This window comes from Silene latifolia, chromosome 3 (genome assembly GCF_048544455.1).
Source record: "Silene latifolia isolate original U9 population chromosome 3, ASM4854445v1, whole genome shotgun sequence".
NCBI classification, from domain to species: domain Eukaryota; kingdom Viridiplantae; phylum Streptophyta; class Magnoliopsida; order Caryophyllales; family Caryophyllaceae; genus Silene; species Silene latifolia.
The window spans coordinates 107870180-107884041 of record NC_133528.1 but is presented as its reverse complement, the minus strand read 5'-3'; positions in this window follow the sequence as shown (position 1 = coordinate 107884041).

Sequence of the window (13862 nt, the reverse complement as noted above, 5' to 3'; positions counted from 1 at the left end):
TATCGACTCGTCATACTCAATGCATATGCCACGTCTGGACGTGTGCATATCATGGCATACGTGATTGATCCTATTGCAGATGCATAAGGAACATGACTCATGCGCTCAATCCCTTCAGGCGTCGTGGGTGACTGAGACTTGCTCAACTGCATCCCAGACGTCATTGGAAGGTTCCCCTTCTTGGAGTTGGTCATGCTGAACTTCTCAAGAATCTTATCCAAATAAGACTCCTGAATAAGTGATAACGTCCGTCGTGATCTATCTCGGTAGATACGGATTCCCAAAATGCGTTGTGCCTCACCCAGATCTTTCATCTGGAAATGGTTCTTCAACCATTCTTTAACCGAAGATAGGAGAGGAATGTCATTCCCAATCAAGAGTATGTCATCGACATACAATATCAAGAAAACAATCTTGCTCCCACTCGACTTGATATATAAGCATGGTTCCTCGACCGATCGAGTGAAACCATACTCTTTTATCACTTGGTCAAAACGATGATTCCAACTCCGAGAAGCTTGCTTAAGTCCATAAATGGAACGCTTAAGCTTGCATACTTTCTTAGGATGTTCAGGATCTATGAAACCTTCGGGTTGCACCATGTACAACTCTTCCTCCAAATAACCGTTTAAGAAGGCGGTTTTCACATCCATTTGCCAAATTTCATAGTCAAGAAATGCGGCAATCGCTAAGATTATCCGAATGGAACGTAGCATGACTACAGGTGCAAAAATCTCATCATAATGCAATCCGTGCACTTGAGTGAAACCTTTTGCCACTAGTCGTGCCTTATAGGTATCTGGTTGCGCGTCTACAGAACGCTTTATTTTGTAAAGCCATTTGCACTGTAGAGGTTTTACCTTATTAGGTAAATCAATGAGATCCCATACGTCATTCTCATACACGGAGTCCATCTCGGATTGCATGGCTTCGAGCCATAGCTTTGAGTCGGAACAGGCCATAGCACCTTTATAGGTAGCGGGTTCATTACTATCTAGGAGCAAAACGTCATTCTCCTCGACCATACCAATGTATCTGTCCGGAGGATGAGAGACTCTACCCGACCTCCTAGGTTCCTCAGGGATATTAACCGTATCATCAGTTGGAGGAACAACTTCCTCCATCTGTTCCTCGGTTGTTGGTTCTGGAATATCCGACAGCTCGAAGGTTCTATTACTTGTCTTGTTCTCGAGAAATTCTTTCTCTAAGAACGTCGCACTAGCCGCAACAAAAACTCGATGTTCGGTAGGCGAATAGAAGTAATGACCAAACGTTCCTTTTGGATAACCTATAAAGTATGTCTTGATCGATCGCGGGCCGAGCTTATCCTCGTGTCTCCACTTGACATAAGCCTCGCAGCCCCAAACCCGAATAAAGGTCAAGTTAGGGACCGTTCCCTTCCACATTTCATATGGAGTCTTGTCGACAGCTTTAGTCGGACTTCGGTAAAGTATAAGAGCAGCTGACAAAAGAGCAAAACCCCATAATGAATCAGGCACTACCGTGTGACTCATCATGGATCGAACCATATCAAGTAAGGTTCGATTTCTCCGTTCGGACACACCATTTAATTGAGGTGTTCCAGTTGGAGTTAACTGCAAAACGATTCCACAGTCTTTAAGGTGTTGATCAAACTCATTTGAAAGATATTCGCCACCCCGATCTGAACGGAGTGCTTTAACCTTTCTAGCCAGTTGGTTCTCAACCCTGTTCTGGTATTCCTTGAATTTCTCAAAGGACTCACTTTTATGCTTCATCAAGTAGACATATCCGTATCTACTCAAATCGTCCGTGAAAGTGATAAAATATCTATAGCCATCTCTAGCGGTAATTGACATAGGTCTACAAACATCAGTATGTATGAGTCCTAATAGGTCACTAGCGCGCATTCCAACACCTTTGAAGGAAATTCGAGTCATTTTGCCAATGAGACATGATTCACACGTGTCATATGTAGAAAATCCGAATGCGGGAATAGTCCCATTATCGACGAGTTTCTTTACGCGTTTCTCATTTATGTGTCCCATTCGATAATGCCATAGATAGGTTTGATCTTTGTCACCAACCTTTAATTTCTTATTATTCCCGTGTAATACTTCCGTGGTTTTATCTAAGATGTAAATTCCATTCATGGAAACCGCTTTGCCATAAATGATTTCATTGAAAGAGAAAATACAGCTATTATCCTTTATTAAAAATGAAAATCCGTCTTTATCAAGTACGGAAACTGAAATAATGTTGTTAGACAAACTGGGTACATAGTAACAGTTATTTAAAAATAACTCAAAACCACTAGGGAGTTGGATTGCATATGTTCCCTTCGAGACAGCAGCAACTCTAGCTCCATTCCTGACTCGCAGGTCCACATCACCCTTTCCGAGAGGTGTGATGTTTCATAGGCCCTGCAAATGATTACACAGATGAGAACCACAAACAGTACAAAGTACCCAAGTTCCGAAACTTTCATGGTTAATCTCAATCATATGAATATAAGATGACATACCAACAGGAACGACGCGGCCTGCTTTAATGTCCTCACGGTACACGGGACAATTCCTCCTCCAATGTCCAGTCTTGTGACAATGGTGGCACTCAATGTCACCGCCCTTGCTCTTTGCGTTGCCTTGTGAGCCACTAGTCTCACCAGGCCCACTCTTATCGTTTCCTGGCTTCTTGAATTTTGGCTTACCTACAGTTAGGTCGCCTGGAGCTTTGCCCTTACCTTTACCCTTGTTGGAAATCGTGAGAACATCCTGCTTCATGCTCCCACTCAATTTCATATCCTTCTCGGTCTGTATGAAAAGTGAGTGTAGCTCATGAGGACTTTTATTTAAGTCATTCATGTAGTAGTTTGCCCTGAAAAGAGCAAAACCATCGTGAAGAGAGTGAAGCATATGGTCAATGACTATGCTCTCACTGATTTTACAATCAAGTGCCTCCAATTTCTCGACATTCTCAATCATGTTAAGAATGTGTGGGCTAACCGGTTGGCCCTTTTGGAATTTTGCATCAAAGAAGCGACAGGTATGCTCATAAGTAACGATTCTCGGTGCTTTTGAGAACTCGTTAGTGAGCGTGGTGAAAATCTTGTTTGCACCCTGGGCAATGAAGCGTCTCTGCAAATTAGTTTCCATTGCAAAGATGAGTACGTTCTTTATCGCACCCGCTTCCATGATGAAATCACTATAAGCAAGTGACTCGTTAACTCCCGCATTGGGGCCTGGGTTAACCGGTATTGGCTCAGTTAAGTACTTGAGCTTACCGTCAGCAATGGCAGCATTCCTTAGTGCTGCCTCCCAGTCCGCAAAGTTGGACCCATCATTCTTCAGTCGCGTGTACTAATTCATGTTGTCCATAAAAACTTTCAGCCAGGACTCGCGTCCAAGTGTGGCACTCGGCATTGAGATTTCGTTATTTCCAGCCATTTGTTGTAACAGTAATATAAACGTGTTCTACACTGCGAAAAGAAGAATAAATAATAAGCATATGCATCGATTTTAATTTAGGTCTAATGCAATACTGTTATAACGCGAAGACTCATGCATTTATACAATTGACCTTCCTCAAGAATTATATAAATGATCCCAAGACTCAATTATCTGTAAATTGATAAGCCAACCTTTTGGCTAATTCTACTGTTGGAATTCTTGGTCGATAAATTTCTGTAAATTCTATCTTTAGTCCATCATAATCACGAGAAACTCTTCGGACTATAATGTTGAGATAAACTAAGTCAACACAAACTACTTACCCAACGTAGAAGGGGTCATATTATGCCAACCGACGAAGAAGAGATTCATAGTTGTTTGCCCTTATAAAGACTAGTCTCAATTTCCGTTTTAGAGGAAGATCCCATCAACTTTGTTTTAATTCATTTTAAGTGAACTAATATCTAGCATGCGTGAATGAATAAACTAAGGTGATGGCTTAAAAAACATGAGACATCTGTATGTCTATGAAAACTAACATACAACCTATATGTGTCAATTTTCATGCATTTTAGTAGGTGGTTTGGTTTTAGGCGGAATATAATGCATTAACTAGCATGTGAATTAAAAGCAATAAGAACGGTAAAACGTAAAACAAAATAAAGTCCTAGTGTGGCCTATCCTATCAAAATGGACATAAATACAACTTTGGAATCCATCCATGGACCCGAGAAGCTTGTCTTGATGTTCCATCTTGATCCATGTAGCGGGAGTGAGCTCCAATCTCTATCTTTAGTCTTCTCAAAAATTACAATTTAAAATTACATAATAAACCTATTTACATTCTAATTTCAAAACCGTAATAAATAAAGAAAACCAAAACGGAGATACGAGATCTCAAATTACATTAAAAATTATGTTCTCATCATTACGAAAACATAATTTGACTAAGGCCACACTAGGTATTACAAATTACAACCGATTGCAAAAATACGTAAATAAAACCATTCAACGATTCATTCAACTAAAAAAAATGCATCAACTAAAAAAAATTAAACATACAAGACATAATTCTTTAATTGATCAAATTAAGTGACAATTCCTCAATTAATCACATTAATTTTAATCTTAATTCACATTAAACTTGTAATATGAATTTAATCCATTCATTATTTTAAACCTCTTTAAAATAATTAGGTATCTATGAATTATGAACCGCTTCACGATAATTTATCATACATTGTAAATATAATGTATAATCTTTCTAGGCCAAAACAAACAAAAACAAAATCCTTTTATTTTTTTAATTGTCTCGGCTAAATAAAAAAAAACAAAAACAGAAAAAAAATCTTTTTTTTCTCGGTAATGCTTTAAAAACCGAAACAAAAAAAACAGCCAATATTTTTTTTTCAGCTCAAAACCGAAAAGAAAAAAACAGAAACCTTTTTTTTTCTTTTTTTTGCATTCGGCAAACCCTAAAAAAAACAGTCCCCCTTTTTTTTTCTTCGGCAAAATTCCCTTAAACAACAAAAATTGGATGAACAAAATTGTTTATTGTTCCTATTAGAACAAGATTAGCATATGAATTAATAAAACATGATTAACCGTATATGCCAAAAACTATATAGCAAAAACAAATTTTTATATCATCAACATGACAATTTCCATTTACTTTTAACTTAATCTTCATTAAATCAAACATATACCAATTCTTCATATAATCATTTTAACTGATTAAAACAACAATATGAAAAATAAAAATGGAAATATAGCACCAAAAAGAACAAAAACCGGCTGCCAAAAATTTTTTTTTTTAAACGGCATAAAAAAAATTCCAGCCGTGGGTTTTTTTTTTTCTTTTTCGATTCAACAATCTTTTGTTTAAATTCATTTATGAAAATCATCAAAATAAAATTCGTGGCCTTGGCTCTGATACCACTTGTGGGAAATAATTTGTATACTTCCCTTAAAATTAAGGATTATAACGAATTTATAATGATGAATGCTAGTCATAAAATAAATTACATAAACAAAAGGTAGATGAATAAGAAATAACCTTCGGTCCTAGCTAATAAGGCCTATGAACAATATCGCAATGATATTCTCCTATCAGTTGCACCCAAGATGATATGAGATATGTCCTTGTTCTTTTGCTAGAATCGATCCACCAAATTCACTGATTAATTTTAGGTTCTTGTGTTTTTCTTTGATGAGAGGAGGCTAGGTTAAAAGAGAATTAGGTTAGAAAAATTATGATCTACCTATTACCTTATAAAACCGTGTATTAGGTAAAATAGGGTAGATTTTTTTCTTCCAAAATCTCGGCCCAAATTTCCGAAATTAAGAAGATTATTTCTCTTTTTTTTTTTCGGTTTTAGCAACAACCACAAATTAGGATAAAATCCTCTTATTTTTGGTTATTCTAAAATTATATATAATGCGTACATTTTATTAATTGTCATATATGTTGTCCCGTTTTAATAAGTCCATACATAACTGAGTGTAGTCGATTTAGTAAGTCCGACCTGACAACACATATTATAACAATCTCGTGTAAAATATACTTTAACTATAATTAAATATAACCGATTACATTTAATTACGAATTAACATATTAATTCGTCCAAGCTAACATTATATACATTAATTAAATATAACATATTATATTCAATTTTACGAATTGACAGTTAATTCGTCTTAGCTAATATTATTTAATCGGCATTAAATAATCGTCTCATCAACACATTGACTAACTGTTTAGTCATATAAGGCATCAATGTGATTACATTTCCATAATCACATCTCTCAAACACATCCTTTAGGTGTGACTTTTAGGGACCAGTTGATCACCGCAATCTGTATGATAATAACGTCAAACTTTCTAGCAAGCCAACCGTTATTAGGTAATCGTTAATCAACTGATAAAATACGAAGTATACCCTTGTGAACCTATAAGAGATTTATTAATGTTATCACACTAATTTGTGGAGGACACAAGCTCCAACACTCAGACTGTAGTGGCACATACAGCCGAGAGTCGTAGAGAATGGGCCCTCAAATGGGCTCAAAGAAACATGTGGTTCCTACATTCTTCTGTTAGTTCATTGTGGGTATCAGATTCCTATTTGCAGTGGAGGAAGGCTACCACTCCCGAGGAGCGCGAGAAATTGAGGAAGCGTGAGCCTGTTGACTACAAGAACCATGAGATAGTAAAGGAGAACCAGAAATATTTGACTGAGGGGGAGGGGGGGGAGAAGCCGGATTCCGAGTTGTTCATCCGTCGAAGAAACCGAAGACTTCTCCTGCTGCAGAGATGGTGGTTGATCGAAATGGCAAAGCTAGACCGCGAGAGAGACCTTTGGTGATTAGGTCCGAGATAACACAGGAGCGCCCGACTCGTGGTCGAGATAAAAAGTATGATAAAAATGACAAAGGCAAGGGAAAGATGAAGAGTAGCCTAAGTCGTAGTATTATTTATTATTATTATTATTATTATTATATTATTATTATTATTATTATTATTATTATTATTATTATTATTATTATTATTATTATTATTATTATTATTATTATTATTATTATTATTATTATTATTATTATTTGTAGTAGATGGTGGGATTTTTAGAATCCTAGCCTATTTATTATTAGCATTTTTGTATTGTGGCGTATTATTATTATTTATAGAAGAAAAAATGAATAAAAGATTAATTAGTTATGAAACTATTGTGATTTTCCTTTTATTATTCTTGTCGAATTTCAAATGCAAATACAAATGTCCTTCTATTTACATTTAAAATAATGGATTGTATCATGTGAAGGATTGTCTACGTATTCATTTTAAAAATGAAATCAAACCCTTGCGCGTAGCTCGAGTAAATGTAAAAGAATAATTGTTCTAAGCAAGAGCTTGTAGTGAACTAGAAATTGAGCATGAGCCTTACTTACTCCTAAAACACAATTCGATTAATTTGATGATATGAGGATGACGAATTGTCAAAATGCAAGAGCAAGGTGACATAAGCTTTATTTCAGCGGGCCAGGGGCCGTTTTTATTTCGTGTCGCATGAGCGACACGTGGGTGTTACGCGAGGCGCGTCTTTTGTCCTATTCTAGGCATAATATCGTTTTAGTTGGTCGAGGTTAGTTGGGTTGGCAAATTCGTTCCCATCTAGGTATGTGATTCTAACCGCACCCCCCGGGAGTATGGACTTGACCAAGAACGGTCTGGCCTAGTTGGGTTTGAACTTTCCTTTTGGATCGACAGGTAGAAGGGCTCTAACTGATTTGAGGACTAAATCTCCTTCCTTGATGTTTCTAGGCTTAACCCTTTTGTTGAAGGCTCGTTTGATACATGCCTGATATGTTTGCACATTATGTAATGTATGAAATCTTCGTTCATCCAAGAGGATGAGTTCTTCATATCTATCTTTCTTCCAATCGGCTTCTGGAATTTGACTTTTGAGTAGAATGCGTAAGGATGGGATTTCTAGCACAGCTGGTTGCACAGCTTCCATGCCGTAAGTCAAATAGAAAGGAGTGGCTCCAGTGGGCGTCCTAACGGATGTGCGATATCCCCATATGGCGAATGGTATCTTACTTGGCCAATGTCGATAATTATCGATCATTTTCTTGAGGATTGTGACAACATTCTTGTTGGCTGCCTCCACTACGCCATTAGTTTGTGGTCTATATGGCGAGGAATGGTGGTTTTTGATTTTGTACTTGGCTAGCAATTGTTCAGTCTCAGCCTGGAAATGTGACCCATTGTCACCGATGATCTCATGTGGGCCGCCATATCGACAGATGATATTGGTTTGTATGAACTTTGCCACGTTCTTGGCTGTAAGAATAATGTAAGATGCTGCTTCTACCCATTTGGTGAAATAGTCGATAGCCACCAGAATGAAAAAGTGACCTCCTGTTCTGGCTGGGGTGATCATCCCGATGATGTCGATTCCCCAAGCAGAAAATGGCCAAGGAGATGTCATGGTGTAGAGTAGCGAAAGAGGGACGTGTTGCACATTCTCGACGATTTGGCAGTTGTGACAATGTCTGACATATTTGATGCAATCGGATTCCATTGTGGTCCAGTAATATCCCAGGCGCGTGATTTTCTTTGCCATTATTGGTTCACTCATGTGAGGGCCACATTCTCCATCATGGACTTCTTCCATCACTTTCTGTGCCTGTGAATGATCAAGGCAATGCAAGACTACACCAAGAGGTGTTCTTTTATACAATTCTCCTTGCATAAGGATGTATTGAGAGGCGAGTAGGCGTATAGCACGTTGTCCTCTCTTATCCATATCCGGCGGATAAGTGCCATTGAGCTTGAAGTTTAGAATGGCTTGAAACCAAGGTTCCCCTGGGTTTTCTTCTTCATCTGTGATTTGGTGCACATAGGCTGGTTCTGACCGTCGTTCGATGCATAAAGGCATTTCTACCATATCGTCTGCCATGTTAATCAGAGATGCAAGTTTTGCAAGAGCGTCTGCAAATTGATTTTCTTCTCGAGTAGGTGTAGATAAGTCACTTGATCGAAGAATTGGGCAACTTGGTCTATCCTGGCCTGATAGGGTGCTAGACTTTCACTTCGAATTTTCCAAGATCCCGTAATTTGGTTGATGATCAAGGATGAATCTCCGTGAACTCGAAGATTCTTGATACATAAGCCTACTGCCGCTTGTAGCCCAATAAGGCAAGCTTCGTATTCTGCTGCGTCATTTGTCACCTCGAAGTCGAGTTTGACAGAGAGTGGTGTATGCTCGCCTTCAGGAGAAATGAGCAATACTTCTATTCCAAATCCTCTTAGATTCGATGCTCCATCAAAATAAAGGTCCCAAGAGTCTACATTGGTTTGGAGTATATCCTCATCTGGAAATGACCATGTGTCTACTGCTTGGGTGTCGTTGATGGGATTTTCTGCGAAGAACTCGGCGACGGCACGCCCTTTTATAACCTTCAGAGGTACGTATTTGAGATCGAACTCTGAGAGCATTAAGGTCCATCTTGCCAAGCGTCCGTTGAGAACGGGTTTTTCGAAGAGGTATTTGACAGGATCCATTTTGGAGTACACCTTAACGGAATAGCTAAGCATGTAATGGCGTAGCTTCTTCGTTGCCCACACAAGAGCGAGGCATGTCTTTTCGAATGGTGTGTACTTGCATTCATACTCCAAGAACTTCTTACTAAGGTAGTAGATAGCTCTCTGTTCTTTTCCGACGGTTTGTGCTAGCATAGCCCCCATGGCTGTTTTGGTCACTGTGAGATATAAACCAAGAGGTTGATCTCGTTGAAGAGGCAAGAGCACTGGGGGTTTGGCTAGTATCTCCTTGATTTTGTCGAACTGTTAGAAATATTAATCTCATTATTTAACATATTCATATATGTGACATTTTAATTTAGTCATAAAATTAAAACTATATCTTATGCATGCAAACTAAATAAGATAAGAGAAGAAATCATTAATCTTACTATATGATTTCGGTTTTATGGGCACCAACAAATTGACCTATTTGTTAGTTCTTGAGCTTTCCTTAAAATGGATGAACAAAAGATCCAAATTAGAACCTCTCCCAAATGTGAATACCAAAGGAAATCCCTTAATAACTAATATTATTTTGTACTAGAAATAATATAAGTCTTACTATAAAATTGACACAAAAATATTGTGTATTTCCTCTTGAAAATTTTGGCCAAGAGGAGAGATATGTGAGTTTTTATTTCTCTAACTTTTTCTTAAATGGTAGAGAGAATGTTTCTTTTTCTTACACTAGAAAAATTAGAATTGTAGAGAATGAATATGGAGGAATCCATATTGGTGCCTCTTCATCAAAACCGGTGGGGGTGTCTATTGGGGAGCCAATGCATGGATCCAACTTTCTTCCCAAGAAGTGTAGGCTTGCATGGCTACATATAGGTAGGTTATCATTGTGTTTTCTCTTATTAAAATAATCAACACAATTTATCCACTAATACCCTCTAATTTTCGGCACATATATAAAATGGGTGGTCCATTTTATTTTGTCATTTGTCAATTGTAATATATGTGACATGTTACTTGACATATGAAATTGTAATGTATTTTTAACATATTAAAAATCAACATACTCATAAAATATGTCATATACAAAATCGACTAGTAATTCGTAATTACTTGTACCAAAACGGTTTATCAAATTATAAATTACAACGTCTTGTATTTATAATAAATTATTCATTCAATTTCAATTTCAATTGTTTCATAAACAATAATTTTTATCCAAGCAATAAAACAATTCAATTACTTAGACCGTATCTAATATAATCGAATTACAATAAGACACGTTAATATTACTCACAAGATCATCCATCAATTTTAAGCAATTTAATTAACTCATATCGGCATACGATTAATTAAATAATCAATTAAGAGTATTTCCCTATAGGTATGACCTAAGGGGATCAACTGATCACCACCGTCGCACGACAATAATGTCAAAACTCTAGTCAGCCAATCATTACCGATATGTGTGGACCAGTTGACTGTAAAATATTACATCCCACATGTATTCTTAAAATGAGATTTAAACATGTGATCATCATGATCAACAGTTGTGATCGCATTATTGTCGAAGGACACATATTCCAACACGAACGCCTTTTGACAGTCGTCATCCCATATGGTGTGATCTGTTTTCTTTAGCTTTTTTAAGATGGTTTCACAGATCATGGTAAGTTTCGATATGAATCGACTTATATATTGCACCTTGCCTAAAACTCCTCTAACTTCCTTTTGTGTCTGAGGTTGTGGCATTTCGATTAGAGCTTTGATTTTGGAAGGGTCGATTTCCATTCCTCGTTGACTGACGACATATCCCAGGAGCTTGCCTGACATTACCCCAAATGCACATTTCTGAGGATTGAGCCTCATGTTGTACTTTCGTAGTCTTAGGAAGAATTTGCGAAGGTTATTAATGTGCCCCTCTCTATCCTTGAACTTGACAATCATATCATCTACATACACCATTACTTCTTAATGCATCATGTCAAGTAGGAGCGTGGTTGCAGTGCGTTGATACGTAGCTCCAGCATTGATTAATCCGAACGGCATAACAGTGTAGCAATAGGTGCCCCATTGAGTAACAAAGGCGGTCCATCTTGATCTGATTATATCCCGCGTATCCATCCATGAAGGACAACAACGCGTGATCTGCCGTACTGTCCACCAATATGTCGATATGTGGTAGAGGAAAGTCGTCCTTGGGACTCGCTTTGTTCAAGTCTCTGAAATCAACACAAACACGAATTCTGCCATCCTTTTTGGGGACGGGTACTATGTTGGCTACCCAGTCTGAATACTCGGAAATTTTGATGAGCCCGGCTTTGAATTGTTTATCGACTTCTTCTTTGATCTTAAGAGCCCATTCTGTCCTCATTCGATGAAGCTTCTATTTTACAGGTTTGAAACCTGGTTTGATCAGAATTATGTGTTCTGCAATGTCCATGTCGATCCCTGGCATGTCTTTGTAGGACCAAGCAAAAACGTCTTTGAACTCGTGCATAAGGTCTATGAAACTAGCCCTTTCGGTTGGGCTCAAGGTTGTCCCTATCATAAGTTCTTGGGGTTCTAGTTCGGTTCATGCGTTGATGGGTTCGGTGTTCTCTATAACTGGTGCCTCTTCCCCCTCTTGTAATATTTCTTTAGCTATGTATGGAGGTAGTTCAATTGATTCTGGGTCTGGGTCATCCTCATTATCATCGTAAATAGAATTGCATTCAGAATAACACATAGAGTAAGCAGAATCTGATTTATTCATATTAAATTTTGAAAAGAATTGAAACAAAGAAGCCATCTGGTCAGTAGTCAGTGGTGGCAAAGGGACAGCTGTGGGGACATTTCCCAAACTACTGTTACTAATCGATACTATGCTAGGAGAAAAAAGGGGATTGGAACTGACGACATGAGGAGACTCTCAAGGAATTTTGCTAGACTCCGACTCTGATTCCGACTCCGACACCGACTCTGACTCGAATTCGTTGTCTTCTGGTTCTCCTTTGAACATCTCTCCTTCTCCAGTGGTGAGCTTGAAGAGTCTTCCTTGGTTGTTTGTCCATTTGATCGATTTTCTCCATCTTTTTTGCTGATTTGAACTGGTTTCGGTGATTAGCACGGCAGGGTAATGTCATATAAAAAATCGACTAGTAATTCGTAATTACTTGTACCAAAGCGTTTTATCAAATTTTAAATTACAACGTCTTGTATTTATAATAAATTATTCATTCAATTTCAATTTCAATTGTTTCGTAAACAATAATTTTTATCCAAGCAATAAAACAATTCAATTACTTAGACCGTATCTAATATAATCGAATTAAAATAAGACACGTTAATATTACTCACAAGATCATCCGTCAATTTTAAGCAATTTAATTAACTCGTATCGGCATACGATTAATTAAATAATCAATTAAGAGTATTTCCCTATAGGTATGACCTAAGGGGATCAACTGATCACCACTGTCGCACGACAGTAATGTCAAACTCTAGTTAGCCAATCATTACTGATATGTGTGGACCAGTTGACTGTAAAATATTACATCCCACATGTATTCTTAAAATGAGATTTAAACATGTGATCATCATGATCAACAGTTGTGATCGCATTATTGTCGGAGGACACATATTCCAACAATCTCCCACTTATCCTCGACAAGTGTGCGTCACCAATTCTCTTGTCCTATTACTATCTCCCCACTCAATGCATGGTGTCTTTCAAGTCGTACTTGCAAGTGATCATATCGAGAGTGGTTTCCTTGATCTGGAGAATATATGATTGACCGGAATTATCTACCATAGATAACTTCCGAGCGTGGCCACGCATTTCCAGTTCATTACTCCTCGAGTGGCCCTGAGATATTGTTTTAACCCTGACAAGGGGTGGACAATTCCTATCGCACTTATTCCCTTCGACTAGCCACAGCCATCATAACCCAAAATATGCCCATTTGACCCCATTTACGAAGGTCGTAATAACCTAAATCAAAGTTAATCTGAAACTGTGCCACCTTAGGCAAACAGTCTTTAGTCAAAAGAATCGACTCATTAGAATACTATAGTAGCTCTCGCCACGACCAGGCTATATAAATTTGTCAGAACTCTATAAGCGGTCATAAGGCCCGACAAAGTGTTCCTAACTGTCTGCTTATGTGATCGACTAGTCATCTCACATGACTCTATGGCACTTGAACTTGCCATCAATCGCATCACACTCTAGTCACTTCGAGACGTCACCTCATACAAGTGACTATGGGTAAATACCATGTTAATCCGAGTTCACTTTAACGGGGTTCAATATTGTCTCTACAACCCGTTTGAATGTAACAAAGTATAAAAGGAGTTTTCAGATTTAAAAAACTCGAACGACAAATGTGATTATCACATATGAATAGTCA